Source organism: Phalaenopsis equestris, unplaced genomic scaffold (genome assembly GCF_001263595.1).
Source record: "Phalaenopsis equestris unplaced genomic scaffold, ASM126359v1 Scaffold000054, whole genome shotgun sequence".
NCBI classification, from domain to species: Eukaryota; Viridiplantae; Streptophyta; class Magnoliopsida; order Asparagales; family Orchidaceae; genus Phalaenopsis; species Phalaenopsis equestris.
Window position 1 is genome coordinate 363,697 of NW_018164496.1, and position 15,378 is coordinate 379,074.

Sequence of the window (15,378 nt, forward strand, 5' to 3'; positions counted from 1 at the left end):
ATATATATATATAGTAATGTTATTCTTCTTTTAGGAGGGAAGATGAGGGATCAAGAAGTTCGATGTAATCTTGGTGTGCTGTTGGGAATCAGAATTGGTGTTGACAATATATATGTTGTTTTTTAGTAGCTAGATCATGCATCTACTTTATGAGTGACAATAATCACGAAGTTGGTGAATTGCATGTGTCAAACTTATTGATGATAGTGTGCATCGACAGCTTGTAATTGTATAGATGGCTTGCATTAGGCATCGGTGAAGTCGAGCGATGATACATGTGAGATAATGCATCACTTATGTGGGCTTGGGTTTGAGTCTAACTCGAAATTGATTAGAACCCAATGTGAATATTAAACTGACCATAAAGTTAAACTCTATTTTAATCAAATCACTTAAATCTGTCGACTCGAAGTCTACTTATATAAATGGCTTAATATATAGCATAACAATTATTTGGATCAATTTCGAGTCAATCTTGTGCTAGTTTTGAGTTGGCGATTGATTTCAAGTTAGCGAGTCAGTTTCCACTCAATATCAAGTTCGTGGTTAAGCTCGAATTTGACACAAAATTGAACTTAATAAGATTCATAATGTGAACTCAACCTTAGAAATATATTTGGGTAAACCCAATTCTAAATTTTTAAGTTCAATAGGAGTTGATGCATCGGGTCAGTTTTTTACGCCCCTAGTTAATGATTACTTTTACTTGCATCTTAATGGCTCACAAATTAGTGAAGAATTAACTATAAACACTTGATCCAATCTTCATTTGTGGTTATATTCTTTATTAATAGTGGATGGTGACCATTCCATTCTTTAATAAGATGTGTTATATTTCTCTTTCTCACTTAAAGCCTTTAATTGCCACTTGGAAGCAAAACTAATCTTTCCTCCCATTAGCTTTTATTTATTTATCATCCTGGCCTTTTGACCTAAGAAGAGACAAAATGGGGAATTGAAAGGGACTGTCATGTGGCCCAATGGCACACCATTAATTGCCTCACAAGCAATCTATGAATAGTATTTATTTTAAGATATTTTCAGTATTCTCTGCCCTCAAGCCTTTCCTCTATTCATATAGATGGAGGATCACAATATCTATATCTATAAAAGGATGATAGGTGCATTAATGGACTACACCTCTTTTAAGCTCTAATGTCTTCAAGACATGATTTTTATAGTTGAAATATGATGACCTTCTTTGTGTAACAACTTTTATTTGGTGGTGGTTCCAATCAAACATATGCAATCGTATCTATCTTTATTTTGAATTTTGCAAAGGGAAATTTTGATTGTTCAAAGATGATGTCATGGATAAATAAATAAATAAAGAGATGAAGTTGGGTGTGGTCTGAATTTAAGGTTCTTCCTTTCACTCTTTTAGTGTACAAAATTGTCGAACATCATTCAGAAAGTAAAATACACGTTTTCATGCATAAGTTCTTACAACAAAGTGTTATAAATATAAATAACAAATTTTAGCTGGTATGTATGTAAATTCATAAGAACCGTGAAGTGTGCAAGTGAATTTCCCTAAAGAATGTAACTTTGAGATCATGTTCTTTTTTTGCACAAACAATAATTTATGGAATTAGCTTTCTTCTACACTAGGTTAAGCAAATCAAATAAAAATCGAATCTAATCAACTTACTTTATAAATAATATATTCAAAATATTACTCCCAAAGATTTAATGTTTTCAAAAGTCTATAAAAAAGCATGTTTTATTCCTTTTTATATGTTAAGCTTCACTTTTTTTTTTTTAAAGAGATGCTTTCCTTTACATTAAATAAATAAATAATTAATTAAAAAATAAAATAAATAAAAGAGAAGAGAACATATGAAGTCATGAGGCTAAATTAATAAATAATTAATAATAAATTAAATGCAAAATAAAATAAGTGTTTTTGCTTAATTTTAAAAAAGATTTTGAAGCTATATCATTCAAAGCATAATTTTTAGGCAGAATAAAGGCTTCAAAATTGTTCTGATGGAATGAAATGTCAAAAGATAGAATTTTCCCCTTTTCCTTAATTTTTATTTATTTATTAATGTTATTTTTGGAAACAGAGGGTAATGGAGAATATTGGGGGCTTCATTAATTAAATGAGATGAAAATGCATAGTTTTTTTACAAATCTAACACCAAAATTTTCATAATTACATTATGTGTAACACTAATAGAAGATATTATATGAGAACACATAAAAAATATCACTAACTAATTTTTCCAAGTGAAATGAACTTTTTTCTTCGAAGGATTATATGCACCAAAGTTTTATAAATATAAATATCAAATTTTCGTGGAAGGATGTTTGTTATATGTACCAAAGTTTTATAAATATAAATATCAAATTTTCGTGTTGGATGTATAAATATGTAAGAATTATGGGGTATATGTGTAAATTTTCCTTTTTATATTGAATAATGTAGAAGGTATTAATATAGTTGATGTGTAGTCAACAATTTTTTTATCGAGCATGGATCTCAATACATTTTTCTAAACAGAACTTCAAATTTTAAATTTAAGTTCATCTAATCCCCAATTTTAGCAAGTTTATAGGCAAACTCATCGTCTAGACAAGGTGAACCAAATGATACTAAAATTGGTCCAATTTGAGTCCAATCAAGCCCATGTCAAGCAATTATAGTGCATTTTAGGACTTTGGACTGTCAATTTAATGGTCGTATGAACTCCAAATTTGACATAGTAGCAGTTAAATCAAGTGCCTCGACTAAAGGAGTCCACAAACCCAAGATTGCTTAATTTTGAGGTTATTAAAGCACTCAAATTGCTAAAAAAACTCTTATGATCAAGGACATTTAATATGTGTCATCTAACCAGGTGTTTAGGGAAGTTATTTGCTAAATGACAAAAATTTCCAAGCTTATTCTAGACTAAAAACCCAACAATAAATTTTAGCCTTCGTAGTCATCAACCACTATTAACCGCCGTCTACCCCTCCTTAAAAATGTTGTATCACAAATACAATTGTAACGTACAACGCCCGGACTTAAAAAGACTTGATAATAACTTCCGACCTCCATAATTGTCAGCCACTGTAAATCACCACACATTAGCCACCATCGGCCACTGTTGGTTGTGATCACCTGTCATGAACAATCTCTTGCTTTTGGTGAGCCCTACTTGCAAATATCATATTCCAAACATGGATGTAGTGTAAAACACTCGTACGAAAACTTGATAACTTCTGATCTCCATGGTCAGTGGCCAACGTCGACCACCGCCCGTCTCCGTCGTCGACCACGTAGGTCATCATTGTTGTCACTAGCAACCCCTGATTTTAAATTTCATATTCTAAATATAGTTGTAACATATAACACTCATACTTATGGCAAGAAAAAAACTTCTGGCTTTCATAATCACCAATCATCTTCAATAACTACCTGCCGATACTGCTTGTTGTCACTGACCTCCAACCCTTGGTTGCAAATGTTGTAAACCAAATATGGATGGAACATAAATGATCCGCATTAAAGTACTAGTAATCATTGCTTACGATTCGATTGTTGTAGCCAGAATACGACGTTTGTTCCTAACACATCTACTCTCTTCTTTTCTTTCTTTTTTTTGGCATTGTATAAAGACAAATATAGTGTTTTGTGTAGAAGTGTAACCCTGTTCTCCATGAGTGATTGGGTCCAAACATCAACTTGGTATTTGTAACCAACTATGGTCACAACTTCCGATTATGACTTTTGTGGTGAAGTGTCGGACTTGTAGTCATCAACTACATTATTTCTTACTATTTTCACAGTTTTCAATTACAATCTATGTGGTCGATTGATTTTCTTGTAGCCACCGACTACAACTTTTATTTTTATAAACAATTATTATTGTTATAACTTTCAAATACGGGCTCTACGGCCAATTATTGCTCTTGTAGTCGCTGATTACGACATTTATGGCAAACTATTACCATTACTGCCTCTAACTACGACATTTGTATTGAACTACCATGACTGCAACCACTGACAACCGTCTTTATGAACAATTGTTGTCTTTGTAGCAGGGCACTACGTGATTTTTTGGTTAACTATTATTTTTATAATTAAGGAACACATTTGTTGTGACTTAATTATAGCTATTTTAGGTAAACTATTTTTATACATATTGTGATTATCAGCTTTGGAATTTCACCTTCTTTAACTCAATAAAAGAGTATTATATATTTATAATTACATAGTGAATTACTTTGCTGATACATGCCTCGTAGATTTTTTATTTTCCAAGATTTTTTCCACGTAAAATTTTGAAGTCTCATTTTGCTACTTTTTATTTATGTGTGTGTGTGTGTTGGATCTTTGTTCAATACTAAGATGCTAAATAATCACTCTATCATCGTGAATCATCATACACACAACAATAATAAAATAAAAAATGAGTTATCAAAGCCATTAAAACATCAATGGTGATTAAAACATCATAGGTGATTAAATTCTACCAAGTAAGTTGAAAGAAAATGAGATATAATTTCTATGAAGAAATGATATTTATTAAAATTAATAGTAATCACTAATCAATATTAAGAATGTCCTAAATTAAGTAAAATAACAACTATAGAATAACGAAATGAGGAAAGAATTAATGAATAATAAGATACTTTCAAAATTTAAAGAGTAAATGAGTTAAGTGTCCTAATAGTTCAAAATTATTTATATGGGATTATTTTAATTTCAGAATTTATATTGTGTCAAAATAATTTCTAATTATTTTAGTTTTGGAACTATTTTTATGATATTTATTTTTTTTAAATTTCGTTTGTAAGAAAAAATAAAAATCATTTTTAGATAAATTGATGAATGTGTACTTTATATATTTTTAATTTATATAATTATTATGCTATATTTTTATGCCCCCATACTTAATATAAGAACGTATGAAGAATTAAAGAAAATCTATTTATTTTGAAATAGGACTGCATCGTACGTACGGCAAGTTGGCACGTTGTCTTTTTATGTAGGCCCACTAAAATCCGGTGTTATTCGGTGGGTCCGCCCCCTCCTGCTGACCTTTTACCAAAATAATAATAATTTAAATAGTTTGTATAAATTGCTTTTACCTTCCGAAACAGTCAAACTGTCTGGTTGATTCTGTAATTTTAAATGTTTTGACTTATTAATGCCGTATTTTGTAATTTTATGAGGCGATGGATGATTTATTTACATACCCTTCAATTCATGTATCTTTATATATCTAGCATCTAAACTTTAATTTTCAAAAGTTAAATTAATGATTTTTTTATCGTAGAAATATAAAAAATGAAATTTAGATGTTATATATGTAAATAAATATTTGTCTGTGCAGTACAAATTAGGTAGAGACTTTGAAATTTACAAATGACACCCAGAGAGTAAAGGACATCGTAGTTGATGAAATAGTTATGTATATATAGAAAATAATTTAAAATACGGGCAATAACGAGTTCTATTTAAAAGCAAATTTTAGAGATTATTTTAAAATATGCATAATAAAACCGACACATTAAGATAAGAGTGTTGTTGCACTCATAGAATATATTGAGAAGACCTTTCATAGATTCAATGCAAGTGAAGAAAAACTATTGTTTGGGTCTGAAGTAGAGCAAACACACATGGGGAGAACTATGTATACTTCAAAAGTTGGATGTTTTATGCAAATTATGATTTGTACGATATCAGATATTGCATATGCAACATGTAGATGAGCGATTCAGGCTAATATCATTGGGAGGCGATAAAACTGATTCTCGGGTATGTGGAGGGAATGATCAATATGACACTTTCCTTTGAAAATATAGGGACCTCTCTAAATGGATTTGTAGATTTAAATCTGACAAGAGATTTAGATGGACGGTGAGTTAAGTTTCCAGAATGTAAAAGATTGTTGTTGATGTGCCATGGTCAAGGAACATTCAAACTTTAATTAGAAGTCATCAAGAGCTATGATTTCAGTAAAATCAAGCTCAAAATAAGCCATGGTCATCAAGCTCGGATAAAGTATCGATGAGACAAACTCAATGGTACCCAAATTGGTCAAATCTAAGTCAAATCAAACTCAAATCAAGCCATTAAATCACTCTTAGAAACTTTCCAAATATATTTAGAAGGTCGAACAAATGTCATACCTGGTAAGCTTTTAGTCAAATTGAGCGTCTCGATAAAATGAATCAAACAAGTCTAAGATCACTCAATTTTGGCATCTTTAAGGCACTCAAATGTCTATCAAATATTGTCTGATTAAGATAATCTCTCTGGGCATCTAACCAAATTGATTTATATTCTAGCATTAATTACACCCAGAGTTCCATAATAGAGCCATGCCCATCTCATGAGAGATGGGAGAAAATTTTGAGATTTGAGGAAAGAGCTTGAAGCTTTGAGAAGGATCTGAAGTACAACACCACAATCGCTAACCGTCGTCGACCACTGTCGATCGTCATTAACTTTTGGCGATGGCTCTCGGCCATCGTTAACTGCTGTCGACCACAATTGATCTCCGATAACCACCGCCGACCGCAGTCGACTTTCATCGATCGTCGTCGACCATCGTGACTTTTCTAATCTGTGGAACAAATGGTTATAACTGTAACCATTTTTTTATAGTGAAACTCTTAAGGTGAGTCATGCCCCATGTTTTTTTCCCTTCTAGATTTTTCACATAAAAACTTCTGGTGTCATTATTAGTTGTTTTCTCTTTTTATAGTATGTGTTGAATCTTTGTACCATGCTAAGACGACTTTCTAATCTATGGAACAAATGGTTACACCTGTAACCATTTTTTTTTATAGTGAAACTCTTAAGCAGAGTCATGCCCCATGTTTTTTTCCCTTCTAGATTTTTCACATAAAAACTTCTGGTGTCATTATTACGCAGAGAGTAAAGAATTATAAAGCTTCATAACGACAATATCGGTGTTATTCATCTTACTAAGAATTATGTTTTTCATGTTAAGACAAAGCAGATTCAACTAAGGTATCATTTTTCGTTATCTTCTAGAAGTTTGACAGTTATTTTAGGAGAAGATATACACTGCTTAGAATCCTGCATATATTTTGACTATGATGATGACTATTGAGAAATTAGAGAAATTCTTTTATTCAGTTGAAGTCCTGAAAGGTTGAGTATGGATGTTAGCTACACTACAGTACATGATTGTAAAGATGGTACAAATCTGGATAGAGATATAAAGGATGATTGTTGGGAGTTCATGGTCTCCAAGTGAAGATTATTGAGAAGTGGACCTTAAAGGAGCACACATGAGTTCCAAGCAACACTGAAGAGGCGACATATCCATGCAATATTGGCGTAGTTGCACTGGCAAGAAAGAGACTTAAATCCCTAGATTCAGAGTGACATCTCTCTCTCTCTCTCTCTCTCTCTCTCGCGTGTGGTATTTTTTTCGATGGAGCTGTCATGTGAAGCCGAAAGTATTCGATGGAGCTGTCGTGTGAAGCAGAAAAGAGTGGAGGAAGATAATTTCAACAATTTCTCTTATGTGATCAAAAAAGTAAGAGGGTCCATAATCGATGTAAGTTCTAGTGGTATGAAGAGAAAAGTCTAAGCAGTGCAATTTGTAATTTCTCATTTTCATAGGGGATTTTTTTTTGTGGTGTGACTCTTAAGTTTTTTCACGTTAAATCTTTGTGTGATATTTCTTTGAATTTTTTGTTGGGTATTTCTGTTTAATTTATTTGCTTCATATTTCTCATATTGGTGTTGTTTTTCTATGATGTGATTTTGATTGTTAATTAATTAAAGATTTATTTTCCATCCAAACACAACAGACAACTGAACAATCATGAAGATAGTACAGAGCTCAACACTCAAATAACAAATCAAGTAACATGACAACTATAAAAACAATTATGAATCACTAACTTGGTTCTCTTTTTGTTTCTTGAGGTGTATATATATATATATATATAAAGATAAATGTATGTAAAAAATGAATATGAAAAAGTTGTGAGATGAATATGAAAAAGTTGTGAGATTACTGAATTCTCCTACAACCTCTACTAGTCAAGTAAATTAAATGTATATAGTAGAGCATGTGTTAGGTATGACTCATATACCATAAATGCGACAATTGTTGAAACAGAGTGGAGTAGAAGGATCTATCCAATCGGGGGAGTTTCACTATGTGGGTTGAGGTGCGGGGGAAACACCCCGCAGTTTGATATAGGGGTAATTTAATTAATTACATATTGTACTATAGAGTTATATATGTCATGTTTGTAACCCTAGGTAAGTCTCTAATACTCTGAGAGCTAAATTTTGTATTATATACTCTTTTTTTAAATATTGAAAAGGAAGTCGCTGATCTGCTCTCGAGGATGTATGCATCTTTGTTGAACATCATAAATCTCTGTGCATTCTTCTAGATTTGTGTCGATTCATGTATTTTTTCGCCCCAAATTTCTCAACAAGTGGTATCAGAGAGAGGTTCGACGGGAGGGAAGAAAAATTTCGTTGGCGCAGGGAGAAGAAGCCAAGAGGTTTAAGATCGGACTTGGGTGATTTTGCGAATGAGCTTCAACGCCGGCAGTTTAGATCGCAGAGAGTTTGGTTAGGCTATTCCTGTGAATAGAAGACCAGCTCGATTTTGCAGAGGAGTTCGCGAATCATCACTGGAGTTTGCGAGTTCGAGCGGGAAGGAGTTCCCGCGGAAGTTGGGCGAATTCGGCGCAGACAAGGCGTTCGACGCAGACAGGAGCGACAGCAGGGGAGTGCGCGACATTGTCGTGATCGGCAGGGGAGTGCACGACTCCAACAGGCAGGCAGATTCGAGCGAGGATTCGCGGTGCGAAGTTCGTGCAGACAACAAGAGGAGTTCGGTTCTTCCAGCGGGCGCGACGATTCACGAACCTTCGCGGTTTTTGACAAGGTGGAGTTCGTGAACAAGAGTTCGCGTGCAATTATCACGAACATGTGCGAAAGACAGAGGTAGGTTCCTGGACGGAGGGAGCGGCGGAGGAGCAGAATTGGAAGCATGGACTCAAAAAAGGAAATTCACGCAGAAAAGGAAAGTTCGCGAAAAAAGAAATTTAGCGGGGAGATATTCCGGAGATATTTCAGGACTCATGAAAGGCAAGGAAAAGAAATTTGCTGTTGCACTCAGGAAATGAAAGATTTCTTTTTTTGAAAGAAAGCGAATGCAAAGTTTTTCTAGAAAGAAAACGGAAACGGAGCCTTTCTGAGAAGAAAACCAGAGCTTTTATGGAAGGAAAAATGAATTTTTTTTGGAAAGTAGAGGGGGAGTTTTTCTTGAAAGTTTAAGGAAAATAATTTCTGGGAAATTTTAATTAATAAAATGTTCTTTTTTTGGGAAACCTAATTAAGGGAACTTAATTAAGGGATTATTTAAAATGATTTGTGGCTCAACTCACATTGGTGCATAAAAACTCCATGATGTATTTTCTCCTAAGGGGGTTGATATCGCTAAGGTGAAGATTTGTTAGGCATATGTATTTCTCCTAAGGGATTGGATATTCGCCAAGGTGGAGATTTGTTGGGTATATGTATTTCTTCTAAAGGGTTGGATATTCGCCAATGTGGAGATTTGTTAAGTATGACTCATATACCATAAATGAGACAGATGTTGGAGCGGAGCGGAGCCCACGAGCAGAGTGGAGTCGAATGATATGTCCAATCGGGGGAGTTTCATTATGTGTGTTGGGGGTGCGGGGGTAACACCCCGCAGTTTGGTACAAATGTAATTTAAGTAATTACATATTGTACTATAAGGTTATATATATGTCATGTTTGTAACTCTAGATGAGACTTTGAGTCCCTGAAATTTTGAATATTGTATTATGTACTCTCTTTTCTGAATATTGAAAAGGAAGTCATCGCTCTGCTCCCGAGGATATAGGCATATTTGCCAAACCTCGTAAATCTCTATGTGTTCTTCTGGATTTGTGTCGATTCTTGTTTTTTATTTGTCTTAATTTCTCAACAAGTGGTATCAGAGCCTGATTCGGGGGCAGGGAAGAAAAATTTTGATGGCGCAGGAATAAAAAAGATTTTGGTAGAGGAGATTTGACAGCTAGGGCAGAGGACTTCGATGAATTTCGGGGCTTCAACGATTTGGTGAAGAACTTTGGCGGTTCGCGGTAAACTGTTGGAGCAGGGTGGCGAGGAGTTCGTAAAGGGCGTGAATCGTGCAGGAGGACCAGTTTGCGAAGGCGAAGTCGAAGGTGTTCGCGGGAGGTTGGCGGACGAAGGCGCGAAGGATTGTTCGCGGGAGGCTGTCGCCAACACAGGAGTTTGCGGAGGCGAAACCGAAGGCGGTTCGCTGCAGGCTGCTCGCCAGGGGAGAATTAAGGAATCTTCCATCTCATATTCCCTCTAAAACACGGGAGGTGCTCGCTGCACGCGAGAATTTGCGAGAGGAGTTTCCCGCGGGAGTTTCACGCCGACGCGGAAAGCGTTCGCAGGATTCAGTTTGGAAGCTGTGCGGAAGAGCATTTTGTTCGTCGGCGTGAATCACTGAATCACGCTGGAGCCGAAAAAGGAAAGCAGAGGCAGATTTTTTCTAGAAGGAAAGCGGAAGCAGAGCTTTTCTGTAAGGAAAGTAGAGGCAGAGCTTTTCTGAGAAGGAACGCGGAGTCAGAGCTTTTCTGATAATGAAAGTGGAGTTTTCTAGAAGGAAAAAAGAGTTTTTCTGGAAAGCGAAAAAGTAGCTTTTCTAAGAAAGAAAACAAAGCTTTTCTCGAATGAAAAATGGGCTTTTCTGGAAAGCGGAGATGGAGCTTTTTGGAAAGGAAATGAGAGTTTTTCTTGGAAGTTCAAGGAAAAAGATTTCTTGGAAAGTTTAATTAAAAGAAAGTTTTTTTTTTTTGTGGGAAACTTTATAAAGTGAATCTTAATTAAGAGATTATTTAAAAGGATTTGTGACCTAACCCACATTGATGCATAAGAAAATTCCATGATGTATTTTCCCCTAAGAGGCTGAATATTCGCCAAGATAGAAATTTGTTAAACATATGTATTTCTCATAATGGACTTGATATTCGTCAATATGGAGATTTGTTAGGCATATATATTTCTTCTAAGGGTTGTATATTAGTCAAGTTGGAGAATTGTTGGGTATATGTATTTCTCTTAATGGGTTGGATATTCGCTAAGGTGGAGATTTGTTAAGTATGACTCATATATCATAAATGAGACAGTTGCTGAAGCGGAGCGGAGTCCACGAGGGGAGTGGAGCGGAATGATCTGTCCAATTAGGGGAGTTTCATTTTGTGGGTTGGGGGTGCGGGGGCAACACCCCGCGGTTTGGTACACGAGTACTTTAAGTAATTACATATTGTACTATAGGGTTATATATACGTCATGTTTGTAACCCTATGTGAGTCTCTGAGACTCCGAAAAATGAATCTTGTATTATGTACTCTTTTCTGAACATTAAAAAGAAAGTCGCCGCTCTGCTCTCAAAGATGTTAGAATCTTTGCCGAACCTCATAAATCTTTGTGTATTCTTCTAAATTTATGTCGATTCATATTTTTCTACGCCCTAAATTTCTTAACAGCATGAAATAAGTGATTTATAAAATGTATTCATCTCCAATTATAAGGAAATAATGATACACGAGTTAATAACAATTAGTAAAGTGAGAGGTGAGACGTCCTCATGTTGCACAAGAATGCTCAAACCATGATCAATAACACAAAAAACCACGAGCTCGAGAGATGATTGAAAAGACAATTAGAAGATGAAACACTACTAAAACAAAACTCCCATTATTACTAACATATATAACACATTAAAAGTCAATAAAAAAATTCATATAATTTACATAATTATTAATTATTTTATGAGGACACAGATACACACCACCAATTTTTTTTCTATTTATATCTCATTGACACATATATATTTATAATTACTTATATGAAATTAAACACATTAAAATTAATTAAAAAAGTAAATAAATAAAAGATTTTAATGATATATTAATATCTTTTTGAATTTTATGAAATGATAAGTATAGCACAACAACCGCATACAAAAATATAAGCAAACTTGTCTGACAAGATAATTGAAATTTATACTGCAACCATAGGATCGGTGTCTGCCAACAACCTTGCATCAGACGTGGCTCCCAACTTTCATGTAAAATAATTAAAAATATAATTATCCGAGCAATAAATAATTAAATAAACTACCTTAAAATAATTCAATAAATAAAATATTACAATTAAATATTAAATATTTAGAGAAAGCCACCTCACATTTATGCATGCAGCCCTGCCGTCGCCACCTGGCTTCCTTCGTACATTTAAAATTGTGACACCACGCCAATATTTATTTTAGGAAGATTTACATTCAAACCAGTACTTTCTTCTGTATTTACGTATCAGCATTTCATTTTCTTAAAAATTAATATAATGATCATTTATTATGATATTGTTGAAAGATCTCAAAAATACTAATGATTATATTCCATATTTGTTATAACTCTATATTTAGAGAGTTGTAAATTATATGAGGAATCTTGAGAATCTTTATTTATTTCTCTCTTTAATTAAAGACTTATATTTTGTTATTATTCATTTCTTTTTCTATTGTATTATGTTTTTATTATTTTTCTTATTATTGTTTTTCTTACCAGTAAATTTTATAATGAGCATTTATACCCCTCTTTGCATCAATAAAATCAAGTGAATTTTTCTTACCAGTAAATTCTATAATGAGTATTTATACCCCTCTTTGCATCAATAAAATCAAGTGATTCAAAAGTATTCTGAATTTTTCTAAATTTCAACAGATATGAAATATTTCAGTGATAAAAGTGTAAAAAATAAAATTTAATTAGTTTTTATTAGCAATTACAGGGAAATTAGGTTGTATGTTGGTAAATGACAAAAGTCAATAAATTTGATTAATTATTATTTAATTATGATTGTTAAAAATAATAGCATTAAATTATAAATGTAAAACTTCATAAATATATAAACAAATAAGAGATTAATTGAAGTCTTAATTAGTATTTGTCATGATTGTTATAGTTGTATTACAAATGCTATTGTAATTAGTTTTTGGATTTTTTATAATTAATTATTTAGTAAAATGCTCCTAATAATCAACAAATAGTGATAATTGATTACAATTTTAAGTAAATTGTTTAAGAAGCTTATGATATGCTTACTTAATTAAGATTTAAATAGTATTGATTTAGACTAATTTATATGAAATTACAAATTATTTAAGCATTAATCAAATGACCTTAAAGCTAAATGCAATTAAATAATCTCTCACTTTACCTTAACTCAAAGTAATTTTTCTTCACTAACTAAATAATTTAAGCATGCTTCAAATTTTAAATTAACTTAAATAATAATTAAAAATACATAATCTAAAGCTTATAAACTAATTTTATGACTAAAATAATGAGAACTTCTAGGCCTTTGCTTGCATCTAAAGCAGAGGAATCATTGGTTTCAGAGGTAAGTATGGATTCTAAAGCGAAAATGCTCCAACATGAAAAGAATAAGATTAACTTCTTATATATCATTTAAAAATCTCATATTTATAAAATGATACTTAATTATTTTTCTTTGAATTGTGATAATTTAAATTGTGCAAGTTTGTAAAATTTTGACTTGTATATTTCATTTTTTAAAAATTTCAATATGATTATTCCATGAATGTGATATGAATTTGAGTGTAATGAGAGTTATCCATAGCTATAGTTGATATTTGACATTCTGTAGTTATCTTATTGTTGTCATTAAACTGTCATATGATGATCGTTGCCACGAAATTATCATACTCTATCATTCAATTTACGTCATTCAACCTCTATTGCATATCTATGATTGCTTGATTGTTATTATTCAAATAACATTATCTGTCCATTGCACTATCTCTCAAATATAATTACAAAAGATTAAGTTCAACATAATTATTATTTAGACATATTTATGATTGTAATTTTATCTTGATTAGATCTCATAGCTTTTTCGTTGAACATTTATTATAAATTGTGATGCTACTCGTTATTTTTTATCTACATGTGTGCAAAACTTTGCTATAAATTTATAAAATTAGAAATCATGAACTTTTTAGATGTTGAATCCTTTTAGGATGTAGGGTTATATAAACCTCGGCAAAGACCTTGCGTTTTAGAAGAAAGTTGGAAAAAGGTGATGAATGTGGTACTTGAGAGAGTTTCTCCTGTTTCACATATTGAGATTGAAACTCCGAAAAGCCGAAACATACAACTCAGAGGAGATCTCGTGTTACAACGCTATATTTGCTACAACTAATTAGTGTTTCGAGCTCAATATATCAATCTAGAGACACTCTCTCAAGCTTCACATTCATTCATCTCTTTTTTTCTAAAAGACAAGAAATTTATCAAGGTTTGTACTCACAAATAATAAGAGCCTGCGTCCTAAAAAGATTCATCACCAACATATAGTTAATTAAAATATTTTCCCAACTAATTATTTTAAAGTGAATCCCCAACTCATCTCACTAATAGACTATTTGGGATTACTTTATGTTTTTTATTTTTGTTTTTGTTTTATTTTAGTTTTCTATTTTTAGAAAACATGTTTAATATTTTTATAAGAGAAGCATAATAATAAGTTAAGTGTTGCCGAGATGAGAATGATTAGGTGGATGAGTGGCTTTACACTTAGAGACAAAATGTGGAATGAATATATTTGTGATAGGGTTGGTGTAGCTCCTGTGATGGACAAAATTAGAGAAAGTCGTCTTAGATGGTTTGGTCATATTAAACGTCGACCATTAGATGATCCGATTAGGAGAGTAGATGTTTTAAATTCGACTTGTGTTAAGAAAGGTAGAGGTAGACCTAGGAAGACTGTATTAAAAATGATCTTAAATGATCTTAATTTACTAGAACTAAATGAAAATATGACACTAAATAGGACGCAATGGAGAAAAAGGATTCATGTAGCCGACCCCACGTAGTGGGATTAAGGCTTTGTTGTTGTTGTTGTATGTTTAATATTTTTATGATTCATGTTTTTAAAAACACAAAAGTATAGGATGCTTTTTATTTTTTATTTTCTTAAAAAAATATGTTTTTTTTAATAAAAATGTTGGGTCCACGTGTGCGTAGCATTGAGTTCTACCTCACATGGCGTATATGACGTCTTATTTGTTCCACCCAGCACAAAATATTGTCTGTGGCTTGGCGAGTGAAGGGAGGGGTCCTCCTGGAAGACGGCTTGCAAGGGTCAAAGACGACTGGCGGGGGCCGGCAGAGGGTGAGGGATGAGAGTGGGCATCGGACGAGCTCACCGGAAGTGGAGGGCTTGGGGCGGGTGCGGCCGACGAATGGTTATTTTGGTGTTTTAAAAACAAACAAAAAACATAAATAAAACAAAAAAATAAATAAACC